At 35.9% G+C, this 26,949-nt stretch overlaps 1 pseudogene; it reads right to left on the reverse strand.

The window, feature by feature from the left end:
• Positions 1 to 23,258: 23,258 nt before the first annotated feature.
• Positions 23,259 to 23,776, reverse strand: LOC118841459 (annotated as a pseudogene).
• Positions 23,777 to 26,949: the final 3,173 nt, after the last annotated feature.

The following is a 26,949-nucleotide window of genomic DNA, read 5'->3' on the forward strand; positions in this document are numbered from 1 at the left end:
AAAAAAGTTCCATTCTGAAAAGTAGTGTAGTAGTGTCATTTTCCACTAGCTTCTTAGATGCTATTTCTTTTCTAAACTGGATATAATGCTTTTTCCCTTGAGTTAAATGGAAAGTGTTGTGTATTAGTTCACTGGGCAAAAGATTGTAATGGCTCTCAACCAAGAAGTCCAAATATAGGAAGGAAACAAAAAGAACCCATGAACTCTTGTGAAGGCTTTCACTGGACCACACTTTGTAGATGCTGATCTATGAAACTTAGAACAGGAATTCTATTTCATGCATGTTCGAGCTCTCCATACATACTGTACAGCCAAGAAGAAAAAGAGGATTAAAGAGGCCATTCAGTTTAGATGAATGACAGGGTCAAGTTTCAGGCAGGATTATTGAAGAAGACAAATACTATTCAAGAGTATCAAGTAGAATAGTAATTGACAAAGGCAGTGTGCTCCCTGAGACTTCCTGAGAGTTATTGATTGCTTTACACCACGCTGCTATTCAGAGCAACAACTTACCTACAGAGATGTTTCTTTTTCTTCTTTATCTTTGAAAAAGAAAACTGTAGAGAATTATATTCTAAAAGAAGTATTTCTAAAACTGATACTTCTGTTAATTCATAAAAGGTTAAACTAATATTATTTTCTAAAGCTCCAGAGGGGGAGAAATAGTATATTTGCATGATTTTTAAATTGTATATACATGTCACTACTCAATGAAATGAAAGGTTCATTTTAAAAAATCTAAATATTTCTGGCATTCACCATTGTATGCATTTTAATTTATTTAAGTTATCACCCTTTGACAGTTTCTAAAGGGAAAATGTAAAGGTGATAAAGCACACCAATATTCAGGGCTATGTTAAGACATGAAGCATAACTGTAATATTTAGAATTTTTGAGGTCTTTTGTCACATACATAAGGGGATAAGTAGATGTTTATTTTACAAAATGTCAGAGCTGGCAGAAACTTTAGAAATTATCTAATCCAAGCTGATCATTTTACAAATGAGGACACTGGGACCAAATGGTGTTAATTAGTTTATTCAAGAGCACACAGAAAATGCTGAGGAAACTAAAACTATAACTCTATTTTCTTGACTTATAAAGCTCAAGCTTCTTCACTTACCTAGGGAAAAAGTTAGGGTCTTTCTGTTACCTCTAGGATAAAATGAAAACTTTTCTAAGATTTAAATTAACCACCTTACAGATCTGAATCCATCATTCTAGACTGATTTGTATTCCTTTATTTTATACACTTTATATTATAAACACACTATCCCTATCTTCCGTTCCTCAAGCATGACATTTCAACTTCTGCCTTTGTGCCTTTGGAAAGGTTCTCCCCCGTGTCTGGAAGGTTTTTATTTTCATTTGAATCTTAGTATCCTTTAAAACTATCCTCAAAGGCCACCTACTGAAGAAGACTTCCTGAGACCCATTTTTATTGTAGTTTTCTTCCTCAGCGAAGTATTTTGTATGAACCTATCTGGCTATATTTTATTATTCCCATAAAATGAAAGTAAAATGGAATCTCCTTAAAGGCATCAGGAACTGATTTTCATTTCTATATCTCAGAACCTAACATGGTACCTTGCATATAACAGGAGAGACATGAATGATTTCTTTAGGTTAAATTAATTCACAGGAGATAAATTTGCTTGTTGACCTCATTATTATCATCAAAGAAGGCAGCAAACTGATCATTATGCTTGACAGATGTGTTTGCCATGTCCATAGAGCTGTTCTACATGTGTTAGTTTCAAAGTAAAGAACTAGGCTGCCAAAACTTAGACTCATGATTTAGTACACCGATCTTTAGTGGTAGAGATCCTTTCTTTCAGTTCCTTGATAAGGTAGCACCTTATCAGCAAGTGGCTTATAAGAAATTCAATTTTTCCTAGTTGGGAGGAGTGATTAGAATATAATAGAAGAAGGAGGCCTAGGAGGAGAAAGAAGAGTCAGGAAGAAGAAAGCCTGGGAAGTTTTTGAGCCCCTTAGAAACCTGAATGAAAAGAAATGTGAAGCCTCACCAGCGCCAGGTCAGACTGAAACTTAAAGATGTGACCTCTTATCAGTATCTTTATGCAAAGGAATTCCCACACTTTGAACTTTGTTTATTTGCTGGATATATCTTTTTTTGTATCCAAATAAAATAAACTTACTTTTGGTTGCTTTCTGAATGAAGAGAAGAGGACACATAGACTAATAGCCTTACCTATGTCTTTCTGTCTTTGTCTGTATTACTCTCACTTATGTCTATCTCTTTCACTCTATCTTTGCTTCTACATCTCTGTCTCAATTTCTGTCATTGTCACTCTCCCTCTATCTCTCTATATCTATGTATCTGTCTTTCTGTCTCTCTGTGCCTCTGTCTCTATCTGTTTTTCTCTCTTTATCTGTCTCTGTCTCTCTCTCCACCCCTCACTATAAAGAGGGATTACTTTACTAATAAATCTGCATCAACTATACCAGTGCATTCCAGAGACCTGAGAAATAAGTCTAAGATATGGATGATTTTTTTGCTAAAGGAAACTTGAAGAATTGTTAGAGTTGGAAAGAGTTGTTTTACAAATTGTTAGTCTATTCTTTTAATCTGTTTAACAAGTGTTTTGTACTCTAATTTTGAAAGATTTATTAACTTCATTAATAGGAATATTTACACCAGCCTTACATATAATTACAATTCTGCACATTTCTGAAGTATTCTATTGGACATACAATTTCCTCCAATATTTTATTTCTGTCTTGCTTCAACTTCTTTTATATGATTCCAGAACACTCTGAACTTTAATATATTTCTGTCACTCAATTTATTTTTTAAGACTATTGGTGTTCCTTACTGAGGCTGTTTGTTCTGTTATGTTGCTCATGGTTTTCTTGTCCCAGAGGTGTCTTGTCACTATCATTCTAGTTTCCTTGGCAGATTTTCTCTTTGAGCTTTGGAAACAATTTTGTTGTATCTAAATTTACATCCTTGGGTACCACTTTGATATTCTATCTTACTTTGTGTTAGGCTTTTCTACTCGTGTAGTTGTAAAAACAAGGTAATGAAGATAGTAAGTGAAAGGTCAGGTTCCAAGTACAGTCGTTCAGAGAGGCAATTGTCTTTCATCCCCACTACTGCCGTCTCTTTATTAATTTCCTTAACAATGTGATTTCTGTCAAGCTCTCCTTATTTGCCATAAATGGTTCTCATTTTGATTTTTGGTAGTTTGATACTTACTTGTTTTTGTCATGTCATAAGATTGTCCTTCTGATATGCCTTGTTCTATCGATGATACTGGTTTTTGCCAACAGAGAAAAATTGGGGTTTGAAGACAGGCCTGTGAAAGGGCCAATCAATTCCAAATTTGGATTGTGTCTCTACCTCAGTGAGCTACTACCTGATGAACTGACATACTTGATCAATGTAGCACTATTAAATTGCTTCAGAAGGTCCATCATGGAAAGGGTCGGGCATCTGTCATTCAGTGCATTCGCTTGACCTTTTATGTAAAATTATGAACATTTATTTAGATTGTACTCCAAAATACCTCACTACTCTAGGGAGCTATAATTTCAGTGGTACAAATACTATCTCCACTGACTCAGCTCACAATTCTGTAACAGAATATATTCTTCTAGATTATCTGTGGCAGTAGGCATAGGACATGACATGTATTTTCAGAATGTTTTCTCCCTCTATTAATTGGTTTTGCTCATTTATTTTAATTTTCTTTCTCTTTTTCTTTAAAAAATATGTGTAATATGAGATGACTTTCTGGGGGAGGAATAGGATGAGGAAAATTAGGCAATGTTAAAACGAAAGAAAATAATGACATTTATTTTTTAAAAAGGAGTATCTTGGGTAGCAGAATTCATTATCCTCAGGCTAGTCTAATAATGAGCCCCTCAGAATATAATCTGACTAGCTTTAGGAAAATGAATATCTTGGCTTATAATTTAATACTTTACAGGTTGGCATATCTTGCCAGAGTTTATGCTGCACTGGTATAAAGTTTGAGTACCCAAAGGCATGCCCCAAATCATGATGAAGCAGCCTAATAGGTTGTGAGGCAAATTATTTTTTTCCAGATAGTTATTAATTCCTTGGTTATATCTGCTTTCAAACTAACTACCTAAGTTAAATGAGATTGCAAGAAAAACAAATTCCTAAGTACCAAATAGGTACCTTGCCATTAATAAGTTGTTACAAAAATAAATACATGCCTATTTATCATTCTCACAGTTCTGGATTCCCTTAGGATGTTCTTACAGTCCTTCAGAAAAGAGTCCCTGGGCTTGTAACCTAGTCACAGTTAGACAAATGGAATTTAAGATATATAATTTTTCAATCAATCGAGGGGGTGGAGCCAAGATGGCAGAGAAAAGGCAGCAACTCACCTGAGCTCTCACCCTAAACTCACTTCCCCCAAGCACCTGTAAATAATGCCACAAAACACTACCAGGAGTAGCAAAACCCATTTGGACAGGGCAAAATGATTTTTGCTGCCAAAGACAACTTAGAAGGTTATCAGGAAAAGTATGTTGCTACCTGGGTGAGAGTGGAGCATAGTCCATTGAAGGCTGAGTCAGCACAGACACAGCCCCAGCAAAGCAGGAGCAGGCCTTGGGAGCCAGTGAATCAGCAGCAGCTGCAACTGCTTTTGGAGCTCTCAGCCCACAGATGTTAAGGGGCTTAAACAACTGGAGAGAAGATTACAAGTGGCTCTTTACTGGCACTGAGGCAGAACTCTGTTGCTTTGCCCACACTCAAATTCGGGTTGTAGTACTTGGTGGCAGTCCCGGGGCAAACAATAGTACTAGATCACCAGACCGTACAGGCCGCAGTAAAACATGGACCCTCATCACACTTGGATATGTTTTAGTTGACTACACATGTATAAACTATATTGAATTGTTTGTCTTCTCAATGAGAGCGGGTGGAGAGGGAGGAAGGGAGAGAATTTGGAACTTAAAAAGTTAAAAATTGTTTTACATGTAACTGGGGAGAAACAAAATTCTAAATAAAAGCTTTAAAAAGAAAAGGAAAAGAAAAGAGTGCTTGTAATCTCTCACAGACCAGAGCACAGACAAGGGGAGTAGTAAATATCTCTTCTTAGATACCACCTTGGAAGAACTGATAACTTACTGGTCCCTAGAATTATCTCTGAAAACAGCTGCAAAACACCCTGAAGTTTAGTACAATGCACCCTCCACCCTGGAAGCAGAGCCCTACTTAACAAAGAGTTAAAAGTAAAAAAAAAAATTGGCTGGGAAAGTAAGCAAACAACTGAAAAAAAAATTCAGGCCACAGAAAGCAATTATGGTGACAAGTAAGATCAAAACAAAATTGCAGGGGGGCAGAGCCAAGATGGCAGCTAGAAAGCACGGACTTGCATGAACTCCCTGCCAGGTCCCTCCAAAAACCTATAAAAATGGATCTGGACAAATTCTAGAACTGCAGAACCCACAAAATAGCAGAGGCAGGCAGGGCTTCAGCCCAGGACAACCTAGACGGTTGCTGGGTAAGGTCTATGGTGCATGAAGCAGACGGGAGTGGAACGAAGCGTGGGCAGCAGCAGGACCAACCAGACCAGGAGACAGGCTGAACAGGCCCTAGAGCCCTGAATCAGTGAGCTGTGGCACTTACCAGACTTCTCAACCCACAAACAACAAAGACAATAGAGAAGGTTAATAGGAAAGGCTGTGAGGGACAGAGTGGAAGGAGTTCGTGGTTTGGCCACTGCCCGGGGAACAGCGGGGAATATGAACTGGTCTCAGGCCATGGAAGAACTCAAAAAGGATTTGGAAAAGCAAATTAGAGAAATAGAGGAAAAATTGGGAAGAGAAATGAGGATGTGAGAAAACCATGAAAAACAAGTCAATGACTTGCTAAAGGAAAACCAAAAAAATACTGAAAAAAATACTGAAGAAAACAACAACTTAAAAAATAGACTAGCTGAAGTGGCAAAAGAGCTCCAAAAAGCCAATGAGGAGATGAATGCCTTGAAAGGCAGAATTACGCAAATGGAAAAGGAGGTCCAAAAGACCACTGAAGAAAATACTACCTTAAAAATTAAGTTGAAGCAAGTGGAAGATAGTGACTTTATGAGAAATCAAGATATTATAAAACAGAACCAAAGGAATGAAAAAGTGGAAGACAAAGCAAAATATCTCATTGGAAAAAACACTGACCTTGAAAATAGATACAGGAGAGATAATTGAAAAATTATTGGACTACCTGAAAGCCACGATCAAAAAAAGACTCTAGATATCATCTTTCAAGAAATTATCAAGGAGAACGGCCCTGATATTCTAGAGCCAGAGGGTAAAAGAGAAATTGAAAGAATCCACCAATCACCTCTTGAAAAAGATCCCCAAAATAAAACTCCTAGGAATATTGTTGCCAAATTCCAGAGCTCCCAGACCAAAGCGAAAATACTGCAAGCAGCCAGAAAGAAACAATTTGAGTATTGTGGAAACAAAATCAGGATAATACAAGTTCTAGCAGCTTCTACGTTAAGGGATTGAAGGGCTTGGAATACGACATTTTGAAGGTCAACGGAGCTAGGATTAAAACCAAGAATCACCTACCCAGCAAAACTGAGTATGATGCTCCAAGGCAAAATATGGATTTTTGACAAAATAGAGGACTTTCAAGATTTCTCAGTGAAAAGACCAGAGCTAAATAGAAAATTTGACTTTCAAACACAAGAATTAAGAGAAGAATGAAAAGGTAAACAAGAGAGAGAAATCCCAAGGGACTTACTAAAGTTGAACTGTTTTGTTTACATTCCTACTTGGAAAGATGATGTGTATGATTCATGAACTCAGTATTAAGGTAGAATTCCTCTGAAGGGAATATGCGTATATGTATATATGTATATGTATGTATGTATAAATGTGTGTGTATGTATATATATGTATATATACATATATACATACATATATATATATATATATATCAGAGGGCACAGGGTGAGTTGAACATGAAGGATAATATCTAAAAAAAAAATCAAATTAAAGGATGAGAGAGGAAGATACTGAGAAATGGAGAAAGGGAGAGATAGAATGGGGTAAACTATCTCACAAAAAAAGTGGCAAGAAAAAGCAGTTCATCAGAAGGGAAAAGGGGGCAGGTGAGGGGTAATGAGTGAATCTTGCTCTCATCGGATTTGACCTGAGGAGTGAATACCATACACACTCCATTGGGTATCTTACCCCACAGGAAAGAAGGAGGAAGAAGATAAAAAAGCAAGGATGATAGAAGGGAGGGCAGATAGGAGGAGGAGGTTATCAAAAACAAACACTTTTGAAAAGGGACAGGGTCAAGGGAGAAAATTCAATGAAGGGGGATAGGTTATGAAGGAGCAAAATATAGTTAGTCTTTCACAACATGAGTATTGTGGGAGGGTTTTACATAATGATGCACATGTGGCCTATGGTGAATTGCTTGCCTTCTTAGGGAGGGTGGGTGGGAAGTGAAGAGGGGAGAGAATTTTGAACTAAAGGTTTTACAAACAGATGTTCAAAAACAAAAAAAAAAAATAGTTTTTGCATGCAACTAGGAAATAAGATACACAGGCAATGGGGTGTAGAAATTTATCTTGCCCTACAAGAAAGGAAGGGAAAAGGGAATGGGAGGAGAGTGGGGTGACAGAAGGGAGGGCTGACTGGGGAACGGGACAACCAGAATATATGCCATCATGGAGTGGGGGGGAGGGTTGAGATGAGGAGAAAATTTGTAATTCAAACTCTTATGAAAATCAATGCTGAAAACTAAATATAAATAAAAATAAATAAAAAACGCAATTGGAGAAGTTAACAAAGTCAAAGCTCCTACATCCGTATGATTTGGTCTTAGGCCATGGAAGAGCTCTAAAAAATTTGTGAAAATCATGGAAGAGAAGTTGAAGAAAAATTGGGAACAGAAATGAGAGTGATGCAGGAAAATCATGAATAATTAGTTGATAGTTTGATAAAGGAGACAAAAATATAAAGAAAATGATGCCTTAAAAATATACTAGGCCAAATGGTAAAAGATGTACAAAGAGCCAATGAGGAGAACAGCATTGCTCAAGTAGAAAAAGAGGCACAAAAATTCATTGAAGAAAAAAACTCTTTAAAAAGTAGAATTGGCCAAATAGAAAAGGAGATACAAAAGCACACTTGAGAAAATAATTCCTTAAAAATCACAATTGAGCAAATGGAATCTAATGACTTTATGAGAAATAAAGAAACAACACACAACCGAAAGAATGAAAAAAATAGAAGACAGTGCATTATCTCGTTGGAAAAACCACTGATGTAGAAAATAGATCCAATAGAGATAATTTGAAAATGATTGGACTGACTGAAAGTCATTATCAAAAAAAAGAGTCTAAATGTCATCTTTCAGGAAGTTATCAAGGAAAACTGCCCTGATAGTCTAGAATGAGAGGGTAAAATAGAGATAGAAAGAATCGACTGATCACCTCCTGAAAGAGTTTTCAAATTGAAAAGTCCCAAGAATACTATGATTAAATTCCAGTGCTCCCAAGTGAAGGAGAAAATGTTGCAAGGAAGCAGAAGGAAACCATTCCAATATCATAGAGGCACAGTCAGGATAACATGAGATTTAACATTTCTATGTTAAAGGATCAGAGGGCTTGGAATATGATATTCTGGAAGGCAAAAGAACAAGGATTACAACCAAGATTCACCTACCTAGATAAACTTGGTAGAGTCCTTGAGGGGATAAAGTAAAAAGTCAATGAAATACAGGACTTTAACGCATTCTTGACGAAAAGACCAGAGTTGAATAGAAAATTTGACTTTCAAATACAAGAATCAAGAGAAGCTTTAAAAGGTAGATAGGAAAGGGAAGTATAAGGGACTTAAAGTTAACCTGTTTATATTCCTACATGTGAAGATGATACTTGTAAGTTACAAGACCTTTCTCATTATTAAGGCAGTTACAAGGAGTAATATATAAATATATATATATATATATATATATATATATATATATATATATATATACTCAAGTTCTGCCTTGACTGGGGCATATATATATATATATATATTATATATATATATAATATACTCAAGAAGAATAACAATTCCTGAGTACTATCATTTCCCCTTAAATCACATCCTGATTGCAAGTAAACATATTCTTGCATAAATTGGGAGTAAACTCATATAAAAGAGAAGCAGGTTTACAAACTGGGGATAGAATTAAGAAATAGGTTTTATTTTCTCTCTCCAACAGGAGGCTGGGGAGAGGCAGGAAAAAGGTAAACTTCCCTTAACCTACTTGAGCTCCACAGGGGAGTGGAAAGAGTCCAATACTGCTCAATCTCTAATCATATGATACACTCTCACCCTTGTGTTGTGAAAGATACCACTGGTTGTCCGAAAGGGAGCCTGGTTTTGCTGGACCCCATTCAGCAGCCTCTTCCCTTTTCCATCAATCTCCATGCTAATCTATCTTATCCTTGACTTCCAGTCTCCTTCTCAAAATTCCAGCTTATTCACACGTCTTACAATGTTTACTCTACTTTGTCCTCAGCATTTGGAAAGGGGAATAAAACTACATCTTTCAGGAGCCTGTAGGATTAGTCTCTAGCCCATAGGCTACACTCGCATTATTTTATACTTATAGTCAACAAGCAAATGTGTAATGCTTTGTAAAGTTTGGGAGCAATGGGGTTTTCCAGTGACCTATTATTTTATTTATGGAATTCTGGAGCATCAACCGATGCAAGCTTATTTATGATAGTGAGAAAATGAAATTGTCTGGTTGCTTCAGGCAGGGTTTTATGACCATACTTTGGTGAGGTAACAACAGATACAAACTTTGTTCCTCACCTTTGTATATTCAGGAATTTAATTTTTTAAGTTCAACCAGGAATGGCGGATTTGTAGAATTTACCTCAGTGCCAAGCGCATAATAAATATTTAATAATCACCAGTTAGAGGAATGGATGGATAAATGAACTTAATCACACTAACTGACATCAGAAGACTAATATGTTGGTCAACATGTCTGTTTATCTACTTATACTAAAATCATGAATACCAACTATTATCAAAATATTCATGTTGACCCACCAGGGCATATATTCTGCATATTGCTGGAAAGAACTTTGAAAAAAAAAATTATCCTCAAAGTATTCTTTTACTAAACTACACTTCTAGGTTTAAAATAAAATAAGTCATAGGATTTAAAGACAGAAGGAACCCTGGGTATTATCTACCCAACATATCTATTTTATAGATGAGAAAATTGAGGCCCAGAGAGGAGAAATGAGCCATGATTCAAATTCATGAGTTATTACTTCATTACAAGTATGTTACAATTACTTCTATCATAGAGTATTATGCATTGGCAAGGTTCTTCAGTTTTATTTCTTTTGCCCAGTCTTTGAACCATAAGGGGCTGAGTAAGATCCATTTTCTTGGGCTAATATTTGTAGGACATCCTTATAAAGTTACAAAAGTAGGGACAGGCTAAGTGCCTCTTTTTAAAAAAATGCTAAAGAAACCTGCATCAAGGAGGGAGGATAACTTTCTTTCCTTTTCTTTTTGAAGGTTCGATAAAGTATTTTTCCTACTTATACTGTTGTTATTGACCTTCTTGCTTCTTCACTGATGTAGACACATAGAGCTGTACCTGAGAATCCTTCGTGAGTGTGTGTGTATCCTTACTGATAGTTTGTATTTAGCATACACCCATTAGGGGTGTAGGGTGTGTTCAAGGAGGACTGGCACCTCTCAAGACTTTTTCAGGGCTGCTTTCTACCTTTGGTGTCCACCTATTCCACCGAACTCTCATCTGTGGCTGCAAGAAGCTGTGGCATGCACCAGAGAGACAGAGACAGAGATAAAGGAAATCTGTTTTATAGAAATCTTGAAATCACTAAAGAGACTTTTCAGGTTTCTCCTGAGGAAGATTATGTTTTCCCCAGAGAAATGATCAGCAGTGTGTAGTCATCCATGGCTTTAATAGATCTTATTTGAGGACAGACTACTGTGAAAGAGGTCCTTGAAATACTCTGTACCAGACTTCTGGACTGTTCCCTTAATATTAGGCATGGGAATTCATAAATGATGTAAGGCTGTTTGCATCTACACTGCAGAAACTATTCCAAGTTTCTTCCATTTCACCATAATTTGTCTTTTTCTCTACTGTTACTCATTTAAAAATATTATAGAATAACTATCACTTGCAAAATAATTTGTTAAATACTGGTTAAGATGGGAAAAGAGATCAAAGGATCACAAGACCAGTAAATTAGAGCTAGAGAGAATCTTAGGTCATTTAGTACAATGTTATGGATTGAGGAATTGAGACCCAGAAAGGGTAACTTGTCGATGGTCACATAGGTAGTAAGAGACATAGCTAGGATTCACACTTATGTTTTCTATTTTGAAATCAAACATTCTTTCCATTAATCTTAATAGGACATGGTATTCGCTTCATAAAACTTACAATTTCTCTAGTAAGGGCATAAGACTTAAACATAGATAACCTACACTTAAAAAAAATACTACCATGATTAAAGCATTAGAGAAATGCAAAATAAATTACAATGTGAGGACTGAGATGTGTTAGAATGTTACTACTTGCCATAAGGGTACCTGCAGATGTTTTCATTGAGAATCACTCAGAATTTAAGTAATAGAATGTAACTATACAAATACCTTGTTCAATAATTTCAAGTCTCTTTAAATCTATTAAAAATTCAAGTTGTACTTTCTAAACCTAATATATGTGTGTATACATATATACATATGTATGAAAAATAATAGTGATTCATCAAAATTTTCCTGTATTAACTTATTTCAAATTATATGCAAAATTATATGCAGATTCTCTATATTTTCTCTTGCCTGAGTTGACCTTGCTTGGCTTTGGCATTTCCTGGACCCTTCTCCCACCAATGAACCTCTGGCAACTAACAATATTTGTTACCTTTCCTCTTAGAACCTGCACCATCTTGGTACCCTGGAGTATCAGGATGATGATGACCATTAGCCTTTCACCTCTGAACACATGGTAGTGGGGTTTTGACACTCAAGCCTCCTGATGTATTCTGATTGACATGTTTTCAGCAGATAACCACCTGAAGTCTCTAATGTCCTTTAAAATTAATTAAAATTGCCATTCTTGATAACTGCCTGCAGGATTTAATTTATTTGATGAGACTTTGTGATACAATGATTCCTTTGTAGGACACCAATAAAAATAGGGACAATTGTCATACACTATAGAATGCACTGTTTCTTCTCTTTCTTTGTAACTGTTTTTCTCCATGATCAGTGCCTCCTGACATTTCATCATTAAACCTCATCCACCATTTATATGGGCCAGCATGTCTGCCCACCCCTTTTCTTCTTATTCCCTTTTATATCTTTTGTGATATTTGTTTCTTCTCACTTTCATGATGAATAGGTTGTTTTTTGAGGTCACTGCCATTTGATGAGATCATTCCTTTCTCTCTGGTTGACAAATTGATCAGTAATATCTCATTAGGGTATAATCCTCAACTATTAAGCATTTTTTAATATCCTTGTGTACTGAGCATTGTATAATTACTTTTCTTTGCTAGAAATATTTATTTTTACTTTTTATTAGTTTCCTCCTATTACATTGTCACTCCACATGTTTGAAACTACCAGAAGACTGTTCTTTAAGTGCTGTTATAATATTAACAAGGCTCTGCCCCAAATCCTTACTGTCTTCTTTACCTATGTTCCCTCTTTTGGTGATTGCATTAGCTCATAGGTACAAATGTCATCTCTTTACAGATGGCTCCAAGAACTATATACCTGGTCTTATTCTGTCTTTTGGATTCTAGTTCTCTTTTATGAATTACCTATTGGGCATTTTGGAAAGGATGGTATCTGAAATTTTAAAAAAAGTCTCAAATAGGACTTCATAACTTTTCCCCCAAATCTACTCATATTTTGAACTTCACAGGACTTCATACAATGCCTGAAACATAGTAAGAGCTCATTAAATATTGATTTACGTATGTAATCCCCATTCTTCCTCCCCAAGCTAACAATTCCCCATCCATGAATACCTTATATCTACCTTATATTTGTCTTTTATATAACTATATGTGTACATGTTCTCTCTTTTATAATGTAAGCTTCTTGAGGGGAGGAAGTATTTCCTTTTTTCTTTGTTACCCAGTACTCAAAATGACTAATACTTATTATAGTAAGATATGTAAAAGTGATTTTATTGATTTTTTTTACATTTAAATATTTGAATTTTGACTATATCAAACTAATTAATTTTACTTTGGTAGCTTTGGGATATCCTTGTACTTAATGTGATTTTAGGGTTTTTCTAATTACTTGGGATCATTTCCAAGATATCAAGTAAAAATGACCAGTTAAATTTTAACAAAATCATAAAAGTAAATGTAGTAATGTTTTCCCTCATATTATTATCTATGGTAACATGATCAGACTTCTGCTTATTATCAAAATACATTTAGGGCAAATAAATTTCCAATGCAGTTGCAATATCATTTTTCTTTTTCTTTTGACTACACTTCCATAGAGTGCCTCTAAAATTGGGAGAAAATTATGAGATTATACCTACGGAAAGAAAAGTTATCATTTCTTTTAAAATATAAAACTTTATTGCTTAATATATATATATTTCTACTTGTTATTCTCAGTTTTACATTAAAAATGTCTTATTAAAATAATCATGGTGACAAATCATATTTAGTTTCTTAAATTGTTAAGTTTGTTTTTCTAAAAATATTAAAGTAGGTAATTTTTAAATTCATATTAATTACTAGGCTTACATAAATTAGTTTGTTAATGTATTAAATGCAAAAATCTTCATGGGGAAATATTAAATACATTCTTATAATCCAAGTAAAAAAATCTGTTTATGAAATGAGCAAAAGAATTCCAAAAATGACTAATGCAGAATGGCTAACAACAATTAAAGATGATCACAATATAAAAATATTGCTAGCTAAATTTCAACATTTGTGACATTAAAACACAAAATATATAGTGAATATTTCAGTATATAAAAATTAGCTAGCTAATGATTATTTGTAAGTGCTTATTAACTTTGTTAAAAGTATAAAATAATATAGTTCATAGTCTGCATAATGGCATTGAATAGATAATTATTGCTTTTTATAGTTTATTTTGCAAAAAACAATTTAAAATATTTGTTCTCAATTTATTCATTAATTTGAAAAAACACAATCAAATGGTAAATAATAATAGCTAACATTCATATACTATTCTATGGACTTTAAAAATTGTATTTGCTTGATATAATATTCCAGTGTCATAGGTGCTATTATTATTCATGCCTAATTTACAGATGAGGAAAGTGAGGCTCAGAGAGTTTGAATGGCTTGGGCAGGACAACTAGTATACAGCTAGTATCTGAGTTGGAATTCTAAGCCAAGATTCCTGAATCCAAGCCCGGTATAAACCAAAGAATGGCCTGATAATTTTTCAAATAATTGTATTGGGGATGGAGACTAATGTAAACAGGACACAATTTTAAGTTTGATCTTTATTATTGACATTTTCTCCATAATTTTGTTAAATCTAAAATCTAGACAGTCAACAAAATGATACATCAAGTTCTGATTTTTAGTGTTTGCTGATTTTCAAGGTGTAAATACACTAAAAATTTAACAGTTTTCTTACACATTGAGCTGGCTCCAACATAACATCACTGATACTACCCATATTTTTATAACCAGAGAGCAACACACACACACACACACAGACACAGACACAAGGACAGAGAAACAGAGGCAGAGAAATGGAGAGAGAGAAAGAGAGAAACAGAGAGAACAGAGAAAGTTTTCTTGCATGTATCAATTCACCATCAATGGGCAGCTAGGTGGCACAGTAGATAGAGTTCCAGGCCTGAAGTCAGAAAGACTCATTTTCCTGAGTTTAAATCTGGCTTTGGACACTTACTAGCTGTGTGCCCCTGGATAAGTCCTTTAATCCCGTTGCCTCAGTTCCTCATCCATAAAATGAGCTGGAGAAAGGAAATGGCAAACCACTCTAGTATCTTTGCCAAGAAAACTCCAGTGGGTCCTGAAGAATCAGACATGACTGAAATGACTCAACAGCAGTAGATCATTTGGTATTTAAGAAGAGTTTAAAGAGCTATGAGAGCAGTAGCATAGTATTCTGATGAACACCAATAGATAGAAGTACATAATGTGGATTTTTATTGCAAATGACTTGTGCTGCAGCCATAGAAGAGTTTTGTTTGTATATTCTAACTCTTATAAAACTAGTATTAACTTTGCCTATATAGTATACTCTATTATAGTAAGCAACTTAAGCCCAATAGATCTAGATTTAGATTGAGATACATTTGTTTCTTTTAGTTGTGTCGATTCTTCATGACCTCATTTGGGGTTTTCTTGGCAAAGATACTGATGTGGTTTGCTATTTACTTTTCCAGCTCATTCTAGAATGAAGAAGCTGAGACAAACAAGATTAAGTGACTTGTCCAGGATAACATAGAAAACAAGTGTCTCAGGCTAGATTTGAACTCACAAAGATGCGTCTTCTTGACTCCAGTCCCACACCCGGATATTTATAATTTCTCTTTAGTGTTTATAATATTAAAAGTCAAAAATCTCTTTTTGTGCTTCTCTGGTTACCATAAAACTCAATTTTATAAGATAATAGTTGCAAAAGCTATCAGGGAAATTTTTTTCATCTCACAGATGAATTTTATTCATGTTAAATAATATCTGAAATAAATGGAAGAATAAGCTAGATTTATAGAGTACCTTAGATCTTACTCTGTAGTCTGAAACTTAAAAGCAGAACTTAATAGCATTATACATCTCAGAATAAGAAACATAAGGAATAATCTTAAAGATTCAGGAAAATTGAATTTTGATCCTATAAGTGGACTCTAAATAAAAATGATAAAGAACTTTAGGAGCAAATGAATTTTAACTGAAAGAAAAAAAAATCAATACAATTAAAGTTTACTTGTTTATCTTTCTATCTTTGTTGAATCATATAAGTCATTTTTCACTCTGGCTAAAAAGCTTTTTAAGATATTATAGAAAAGAAAGACTTTCATAATCAATTCAGCCTATCGTATCAGAAGGAGAATGATTTAGGTACTTAAAGTTAAAGAATCCTTATTATTCACTTGCTCTTAATACAGAAAAAAATTACTTAGGTTACTCTTGAAATAGCTGAGAAAGTAGAATTTTCAGTGAAAAAAAGTTTAAATTGTTTTGTTTTTCCAGTTCTGGTTCAGACCTTCCCTCTTCGCCCAGTAATTATATTCCTTGAATTTTTGAAGTGGTTACAACCTACAAAGAATCATTAGGTCCAATGAAAATAGTAACACTATGTAGCAGAAATAAGAATTCACAATGGTTTATGGTTAGCAAAATGATTTTCTTCCTGGGAGAATTCTACAGTTTGTTATTTATGGCAGGATAGTTTTATTTGCTTTGGATTAGGCATTTTGAATTCAATTTAAATGAAAATAGTTCAAAACACTTAGTTCCATAGGATAATCAAAAACAATGAGTATTTATGGGATGTTTAAATTTGAAACCTAGGTCTTTTTTCTTATTAATTAGTTATGAGATTTTTTCTTAGTTATACTTACATACATACACACATGTCCATATGTGTTTAAAAATGTGCATGTAACCAAACCATTTTTATCCATAATTAAATCTTCTAATTCTTCTCAATGATTAATATTGTGAGTTCACTAAGTAGGGAGAATATTATTCATCTTTGTATCCTCAAGGTCAGGGGATACATGGTGCCTTGCATTAGATTCTGAAGTAGGAAATCTTTCACTTAGGGCAAAAATAGTTGGTAATGGGCAGAAAGGACAAGAACATTTGGGGAGGAGTTATAATCCAACCTACCCATTAGAGGCAATGGCAAGGATTGGAGGTAACAACTTCAGTGATAGAGGGTCCAATCTGACAGGACAAAGATCTACAGTGGTGGCATTGAAGGCATAAGAACCATAAGTAAATTTATGGTAGGAGATATGAAAATATATCCTCTAGTAAATCCAGTATTTTTGCCACTCCCAGTGTGAAGATGGAAGAAAAACAGAGGGAAGTAGACCAAAGGCCTGAAGGTATGGTGGGAACAGTGTCTGCTGTATGGTTTGCCACAATCAGAGGCTGGTCCCTGGACTATGGAGAAGGAACTTAATGTTAGCCTCCTGAAGAAAAATCCCACTTATCTCACATTAGTTCTGGCTCTGCCTAACATATAATGAGTTTTTTTTAAAAAAATTGATGAATACAATTCAACTAAAAACAATATGTATCAGTAGCCCTTGCACATAGGCTAGGCTATTTCCCTAAACAGCAAGTAAACTGTTCCCAAGAATTGATTGATCCCTTGTGTGAGCTATTGTTACAAATTTCTCTTTGCCTAAGTGCCTGAAACATTGACTGACAAGTTTCTCTGAAGGTTAAACCACATAGGATAGGCTACTTTTATTTGTTTATTTTTCCTCCTAGAAGTCAAGGAAGCTATTCCTTAGACTTGGTTTATCCATAGACCTAGGACTTTAGTTGCTAATCTGACTTCCTGATCATTTCATACATAAAAAGGTCAACCTATAAGATGTCAGTTTCAGGGCAGAGCCAAGATGGTGGCTGGAAAGCAGGGACTTGTGTGAGCTCCCCACCAAGTCCCTCCAAAAACCTACAAAAATGGCTCTGAAAAAATCCTAGAACTGTGGAACACACAAAATAGCAGAGGGAAGCAGGGCTCCAGCCCAGGACAGCCTGGATGGTCACTGGGTGAGGTCTGTCGCGCACAGAGCTGGGAGTGGAGGAGAGTGGAGCCCAGCTTATGAGGCAGCACGACCAACCAGACCAGGAGCTGGGTGGAACAGGCCCTAGTGCCCCGAATCAGTGAGCTGTGGAGGTTACCAGACTTCCCAACCCACAAACACCAAAGACAACAGAGAAGGTTAGTGGGAAAAACTGCGGGGAGTGAAAGGAGTTCACAGTTTGGCCACCGCACCGGAGGCTGTGGAGGTGGTGCAGCTACAGAACTACACCTGCAGTTGCTTGAGGCTCCAGGCCCACCTGGTGGGAGGAATTAAGTGGCAGATCAGAGCAGGAGTGCAGAGCCTGTTAAGATCTGTGTCAGGTCCGTGTTGGCGGTTCTTGGGGGAGGAGGAATGCTGGTGTGGCAGAGCTGGCTGTATAGAAATACCTCTGAAAACAACAGCACATCCCCTCAAGCTTGGAACAAAGTAGTCTTTATTCTACAAGCAGTCATACCCCAACGAAAAACTCAAGGGTCAAGTAAGTTGGCTGGGAACATGGTGAGGCAGCAAAAACAGACTCAGATTCAGTTTCAGACTTAGAAATCTTTCTCTGGTGACAAAGCAGACCAAAACATATAGCCAGAAGAAGTCAGCAAAGTCAAAGAGCCTACATCAAAAGTCTCCAAGAAAAACATGAACTGGTCTCAGGCCATGGAAGAGCTCAAAAAGGATTTGGAAAAGCAAATTAGAGAAGGTGAGGAAAAATTGGGAAGAGAAATGAGAATGATGTGAGAAAACCATGGAAAACAAGTCAATCACTTGCTAAAGGAGACCCTAAAAATACCGAAAAAACTGAAGAAAACAACACCTTAAAAAATACACTAACTCAAATGGCAAAAGAGCTCCAGAAAGTCAATGAGGATAATGCCCTGAAAGGCAGAATTAGCCAAATGGGAAAGGAAGTCCAAAAGACCACTGAAGAAAACACTACCATAAAAATTATATTGGAGCAAGTGGAAGCTAGTGACTTTATGAGAAATCAAGATATTATAAAACAGAAACAAAGGAATGAAAAAATGGAAGACAATGTGAAATATCTCCTTGGAAAAAGCACTGACCTGGAAAATAGATCCAGGAGAGATAATTTAAAAATTATTGGACTACCTGAAAGCCATGATCAAACAAAGAACCTAGATATCATCTTTCAAGAAATTATCAAAGAGAACTGCCCTGATATTCTAGAGCCAGAGGGTAAAATAGAAATTGAAAGAATCCACAGATTGCCTCCACAAATAGATCCAAAAAGAAAACTCCTAGGAATGTTGTTGCCAAATTCCAGAGCTCCCAGATCAAGGAGAAAAATATTGTAAGCAACCAGAAAGAAACAATTTGAGTACTGTGGAAACACAATCAGAATAATACAAGATCTAGCAACTTCTACATTAAGGGATTGAAGGGCTTGGAATACAATATTCCAGAGGTCAATGGAGCTAGGATTAAAACCAAGAAGGAGCTACCCAGCAAAACTGAGTATCATGCTCCAAGGCAAAATACAGATTTTCAATAAAATAGAGGACTTTCAAGCTTTCTCAGTGAAAAGACCAGAGCTGAATAGAAAATTTGACTTTCAAACACAAGAATCAAGAGAAGCATGGAAAGGTAAACAAGAAAGAGAAATCACAAGGGACTTACTAAAGCTGAACTGTTTTTTTTTGCATTCCTACATGGAAAGATGATGTGTATGATTTATGAGACCTCAGTATTAGGGTAGCTGAAGGGAATATGCATATATATGTATGTGTGTATGTATATATATATATATATATATATATATGTGTGTGTGTGTGTGTGTCTATGTATGTATGTGTATATATATGTATATATGTTTGTGTGTATATATATGTAGACAAAGGGCACAGGGTGAGTTGAATATGATGGGATGATATCTAAAAAAAATCAAATTATGGGATGAGAGAGGAATATATTGAGAGAGGGAGATAGGGAGAGATAGAATGGGGTAAATTATCTCACATAAAACTGGCAAGAAAAAGCAGTTGTGTAGGAAGCGAAGAGGGGGCAGGTGAGGGGGAATGGGTGAATCTTACTCTCATCAGATTTGCCCTGAGGAGGGAATACTGTACACACTCAATTGGGTATCTTACTCCACAGGAGAGAAGAAGGAAGAAGATAAAAAAGGGGGGATGATAGAAGGGAGGGCAGATAGGGGGAGGAGGTAATCAAAACCAAACACTTTTGAAAAGAGACAGGGTCAAGGGAGAAAATTCAATAAAGGGGGATAGGTTAGGAAGAAGCAAAATATAGTTAGTCTTTGACAACATGAGTGTGGTAGAAGGGTTTTACATAATGATATGCATGTGGCTTATGTTGAATTGCTTGCCTTCTCATGGAGGGTGGGTTGAGAGAGAATTTGGAACTCAAAGTTTTAAAAACAAATGTTCAAAAACAAACAGAAAAATGTTTTTGCATGCAACTAGGAAATAAGTTACACAGGCAATGGGGCATAGAAATTTATCTTGCCCTACAAGAAAGGAAGGGAAAAGGGGATGGGAGGGGAGTGGGGTGACAGAAGGGAGGACTGACTGGGGAATGGGGCAACCAGAATATATGCCATCTTGGAGTGGATGAGAGTGTAGAAATGGGGAGAAAATTTGTAATTCAAACTTTTGTTAAAATCAATGCTGAAAACTAAATATATTAAATAAATTAAAAAAGTAGAATTATTTATCCTTCTGATGAGATTGTAACTATTGACTAGTGGGAATGTCATATGGTACAATTTTGGGAGATTGCATATATACTATATTGTTATTTTTCATCTGATATAACCTGTCTTAAAAAAGAAATTAGATTAATCTATTATAATGTATCCTAAAATCCGTAGTGACTAATCTTATGAGTTTAACAATTAATGGTTGACTAATTTCTGCTAGTGTTTTCAAGGCAACTTTGATAGTGTTGCTTGTAACATTTTTCACCTTCAGCAATGAAAAAAGGTCAAGACCAAGAAGGGGGCTTTATGGAAGACTCTGGAGGTATTGAAGATTGTGTGAGACATGAAAAGGCACTAGGATGTATGATAGAAACAGGGTTATAAAGAAGCTAAAGAATCGAAGACCTATTTTAGCTCTGGTAACTACCCGGAAAACTTACTTTGATGGATCTGTGATCACATCCATTGGGAGTACCTGACAATTTAATTCCACCCTTCAAAGGAACTATCACCCAATGAGGGTATTTGACCCAAAGAGAACTTATAAATGAATTTTTTTCTTCAGAAATAGCTAAAACATTCCAATAGGGTAAGGAGATCATCCCTATTTCACAGTTCAAAAATAAATCCTAAGATGCAGGGTTGGGACAATTTACCCAAGTCTCACAGGAAACCAAGTCTCTTAATTTAGCCCAGCCTTCTCCTTGCCAGATTAAACCACGCTGTATTTTAGGATCTTCCACACTGCTATTAAGTCCTGGACTTTGTTTATCAAGCAGGCCGAATTGAGCCTATTGGGGAAATCCATCTAGGTCCTACACTATGGGTCCTCTTTGTCATTGTTTGCTCACACCTAGACTGAAGAAGCAGCAGTAAGGATTAATTGTTCCATCAACAGAAGGGGAAAAATACAGCATTAAACAAGTCTACCAAGTCAAAAAAAAAAAGAAGTCAGTTTCACTCAGATTTGAAAGATTTTGTATATCAATTCATTCTTCCTATCAAGCTATTAGAAGACACATTTCAACAGGACTATGAGAGAACGTATGTCTTCTTATAGGAGTGTTGTATCCTTACTGAAAATCCTTTCCATGCTGTTGTTAAAATAAACCTAATTTGATTAAGGGTAGGAGAATATACAAATTTATTTCTAATTTTGTTCCAATTCCAAGCCTGAACCACAAGACTAGACACAGTAAGATTCAATAAAATAATCAATGATGAAATTCAATACACTCTTTTTGAGGCTAATCATTTCATCGATTTGTTGTGCTTTGAAGACCAACCTTAAACAAAACATGGTCATTAGTATATTTTTATAAGTTGTAATATTTTTCTGTTTATTGATAAGAAATCAACTTATACTTGACTATGTCTCTAATTATAAAAACATAAAAACATTTTTATTACCACAAATAGTAACTTTCATTTTCACAATATGAAGCACTTAAAATTATTTGTCGTGAATGGTATGAGCTCATTTTCAATTTTCCATTAAATCTATCACAACTTAAGGCTTGGATCATTTTCAGTTTCCTTTGACCCCACTCCCCAGTTCAGTGCTACATGGAATTAATAGCACTGTAAGACAGGTTGAATAATTCAATAAACAACCTGAAGATACATAAAAATAAGTGTTACAGAATTCATAGCCATTAAAATTAAAAAATGAGATGTGTAAAAGTAACTGAATGCTTTAATATGCATGATCTTTTCAAAGCAGTATAAGTCTTAGCAAATTCTCTTTTGACAAGGCCATTTTTCAGTATCATTCAGAACTTCAAAATCTTTACTATATTGTATCTTGATTTAATTATTTTTTTCTTATGGTGTAATACCATAGAGTGTTAGAATAAGTACTTGGATTCTGAAGACTCAAGTAGAGTACCAGCTTTGCTATCTTCTGTGGCAAAGAGCTTTACCTTTGTAAAGCTCAGCTTTTAAATTTGTAGCCATAGATTCACATAAGAAAAACCACTTTGCAAACTATCAACTGCCTTATAAATGTATTATTGTTATTATTGTTATTACATTGGCAATAAATAACTTGTGGAAATATTAACCATTTAGACAAGAGATAGCATAATATTATTAGTATGGAATTAGACTTAAAATCGGAGAGGTCTGAGTTCAAATACTGCCTCTGGCACATATTAACTGTATGACACTGAACAAATCATTTTACCTCTCTGTTTCTCAGTTTCATTACACGAATTATGAAATGGTTGAACTCCACAGTCTCTAAAGTCCTGTCAAACTCTAAGTCTATGACCCTTAGTTCTTCATTGGAAACATATTTCCCAAAAGGTATATGTCTGGATAGCTATTTTTTGACACTTCAACGGATCCAGTGTCTTATTGGCATGGGTAACCCTTCACTGGTACATCTTGTGTAATTCTTGTCCTTATTTTTATATGTATCTTCCATTGAAGTTCTACTCAGTGTATCAAAGGCTTCTTTTTTTATTTCACAGTTAAACAGGCAGCAACCTTACATTTGCTATAGTACTGGCTCAGCTCCTTGACAAATTAAGTGTGTTCTAGATTATATCCATTATACTATTTCTTTTTTTAAAGTCCAGTACCCTGGTGGTTTTCAATCTGGGGATGGAGGGCATGGGGGTAGACAGGAAGGGAGATTTGGGGGTAGGCATCCTCTTCATTCCTGGGTATTTCCTGGTCTCTTCAGCCCAAGGTGAGCGTCACGGAGCAGAATGGCCACACCATCTCTGGAGGACTCCAACGGTTGGGCTCCCCAGCTCATGATTCCAGCGCTTTCACGATAGCTTCATCGGCTTCTATCCGGGTCAGAACCTCGGCCCGGGCTGCCTCATCTGATGTCTCCGCAGGTCTGAGTGTGCCTTTTCCAGGTTGGATCTGGGGGACGCCCCGTCCAGCAAGTCCAGAGCCACGGCTTCTCCTGCCAGCAGCTGTCCCGGCATTCATTGTGTCAGAACCACTGCTCACAAAATCCTTGGTGGTGGTGCCATCCTCGGCGTGCATGTTCACCACGCCGGGCTTCAGCACCTGCAGGGTGGGGACGTGGGCAGCGAGGATCCCAAAGGGCACTCTGGGTTGGGATATCCACCTGCTTCGCATTGGCCTCGTTGAAATACACCTGCGTTGGGGAGGCGAAGGTGAAGGACATCTGGCCTGGGTCGGCGGCGGCAGGGGCGGCATCGCCGTAGGCTTGGGCCGGCGGGGCCGCAGCGGCTGGGGACGCAGGCTTCTCGCAGCAGACTGGGGCAGCAGCGGCGGAGCAGGGCTGTGGGCAGCATGGCGGCAGCGGCGGACAGTTTGGGTACAGCAGGAGCAGGCGAACGGGCTGCCGGGCCAAGGACGGAGAGGTGGGCAATGTTCCAATTTCCCCATATCCTTTTCAGCATTTATCATTATCCTGTTTTGTCATTTTAGCCAATCTCACAGGAGAGATGTGGTATCTAAGAGTTGTTTTGATTTGCATTTCTCTAATCAGTAGTGATCCAGAGCATTTTTTCATATGCCTATAGATAGCTTTAATTTCTTCCTCTGAAAACTGCCTGTTCATATCCTTTGACCATTTCTCAATTGGGGAATGGCTTGTATTCCTATATATTTGGCTCAGTTCCCTGTATATTTTAGAAATGAGGCCTTTATCAGATATACTAGTTGCAAAGATTTTCTCCCAGTTTTCTGCTTCCCTCCTAATTTTTGTTGCATTGGCTTTTTTTGAACAAAAACATTTCAATTTGACATAATCAAAATTCTCCATTTTGCATTTTGTAATGCTCTCTATCTCCTGTTGGGTCATGAATTCTTTACTTTTCCATAAATTGATAAGTAAACTATTCCTTGCTTTCCCAAATTACTTATAGTATCAGCTTTTACTCCTAAATCATGAACCCATTTTGACTTTATTTTGGTGTATGGTGTAAAATATTGGTCTATGCCCAGTTTCTGCCCTACCATTTTCCAATTTTCCCAACAGGTTTCGTAAAATAGTGAATTATTAGCCCAGAAGCTGGCCACTTTTGGGTTTATCAAAGAGTAGATTGCTAAACTTGTTGATTTCTCCTACTTGTGTGCCTATCCTATTCCACTGATCCACACCCCTGCTTCTTAACCAGTACCAGGCAGTTTTTATGACTGCTGCTCTGTAGTACAGTTTAATATCTGGTGTGGCTAAGCCACCTTCTCTAGCATGTCTTTTCATTAATATCCTAGATACTCTAGACCTCTTGTTTTTCCAGATGAATTTTGTTATTATTTTGTCCAGCTCAGTAAAATAATTTTTTGGTAGTTCGATTGGTATGGCACTGAATAGATTAATTTAGGTAAAATTGTCATTTTTATTATATTAACTTGGCCTAACCATGAGCAACTGATATTTTTCCATTTATTTAGATCTGATTTTATTCGCATGAAAAGTGTGTCATAATTATGTTCATATAGGCCCTGGCTTTGTGTTGGCAAATAGACTCCGAAATATTTTATAGTGTCTACAGTAACTTTGAATGGAATTTCTCTTTTTATCTCTTGCTGTTGGGCTTTGTCAGTAATGTAAAGGAATGCTGAGGATTTATGTGGGTTTATTTTATATCCTGCAACTTTGCTAAAGTTGTTTATTATTTCAAGTAGTTTTTCACTTGATTCTCTAGGATTCTCTAAATAAATCATCATATCATCTGCAAAAAGTGATAATTTAGTTTTTTCATTTCCTATTCTAATTCCTTCAATTTCTTTTTCTTCTCTTATTGCTACAGCTAATGTTTCTAGTACCAAATTGAATATTAGGGGTGATAATGGACATCCTTGTTTCACCCCTCATCTTATTGGGAATGCATCTAGCTTATCCCCATTACAAATAATGCTTGTCGATGGTTTTAGGTAGATGCTATTTATAATTTTATGGAAAGTTCCACTTATTCCTATGCTTTCTAGTGTTTTTAATAGGAATGGGTGTTGTACTTTGTCAAAGGCTTTTTCTGCATCTATTGAGATGATCATATGGTTTCTGCTAGTTTTGTTGTTGATATGGTCAATTATGCTAATAGTTTTCCTAATATTGAACCAGCCTTGCATTCCTGGAATAAATCCTACCTGGTCATAGTGTATTATTCTCGTGATGAGTTGCTGCAGTCTTTTTGCTAATATTTTATTTAAAATTTTTGCATCAATATTCATTAGAGAAATTGGTCTATAATTTTCTTTCTCTGTTTTGGCTCTACCTGGTTTGGGTATTAGTACCATATTTGTGTCATAAAAAGAATTTGGTAGGACTCCTTCTTCACCTATTTTCCCAAATAGTCTACAAAGTATTGGAATTAATTGTTCTTTAAATGTTTGATAGAATTCACATGTAAAACCATCTGGCCCTGGATATTTTTTCCTAGGGAGTTCGTTGATGGCCTGCTCAATTTCTTTTTCTGATATGGGGTCATTAAGAAATTTCACTTCCTTCTCTGTTAGTCTGGGCAGTTTATGTTTTTGTAGATATTCATCCATATCTCTAAGGTTGTCAAATTTATGGGCATACAGTTGGGCAAAATAATTCCTAATTATTTTTTTTATTTCCTCTTCATTAGAGGTGACCTCACCCTTTTCATTTTTGATACTGGTAATTTGATTTTCTTCTTTCTTTTTTTAAATCAAATTGGCCAAAGGTTTGTCAATTTTATTGTTTTTTTCATAAAAGCAGGTCTTTGTTTTATTTATTAATTCAATAGTTTTCTTGGTTTCAATTTTATTAATCTCTCCTTTGATTTTCATTATTTCTCATTTGGTATTTAATTGGGGGTTTTCAATTTGCTCTTTTTCTAGCTTTTTCAGCTGTATGCCCAGATCATTGATCTCCTTTTTCCTTATTTTTTTCATGTAGGCATTTAGGGATATAAAACCTCCCCTAAGAACTGCTTTTGCTGTATCCCATAAGTTTTGGTATGTTGTTTCATTATTGTTATTCTCTTGAATGAAGTTATTGATTGTTTCTCTGATTTGTTGTTTGGCCCACTCATTCTTTAGAATTAGATTATTTAGTTTCCAATTAGTTTTTAGCTTATTTTTCCAAGGTTTTTATTAAAAATGATTCTTATTGCATCGTGATCTGAAAAGGATGCTTCGACTACTTCTGCTTTGCTGCACTGGATTGTGAGGTTTTTATGCCTCCGCACATAGTCAATTTTTGAGTATGTGCCATGTACTTTTGAGAAGAAAGTATATTCCTTTTTATCCCCATTCAGTTTTCTTCAGAGGTCTATCATATGTGCCTTTTCTAAAATTCTGTTTACCTCTTTAACTTTTTTCTTACTTATTTTGAGGTTAGATTTATCAAGTTCAGAAAGGGGGAGGTTGAGGTCTCCCAATATTATAGTTTTGCTGTCTATTTCTTCCTGTAACTCCCTTAACCTCTCCTCTAAGAATTTGTATGCCTTACCAATTGGTGCATATATGTTAAGCAATGATATTGTTTCAT

The sequence above is a fragment of the Trichosurus vulpecula genome, chromosome 1, assembly GCF_011100635.1.
Source record: "Trichosurus vulpecula isolate mTriVul1 chromosome 1, mTriVul1.pri, whole genome shotgun sequence".
Lineage (NCBI taxonomy): Eukaryota > Metazoa > Chordata > Mammalia > Diprotodontia > Phalangeridae > Trichosurus > Trichosurus vulpecula.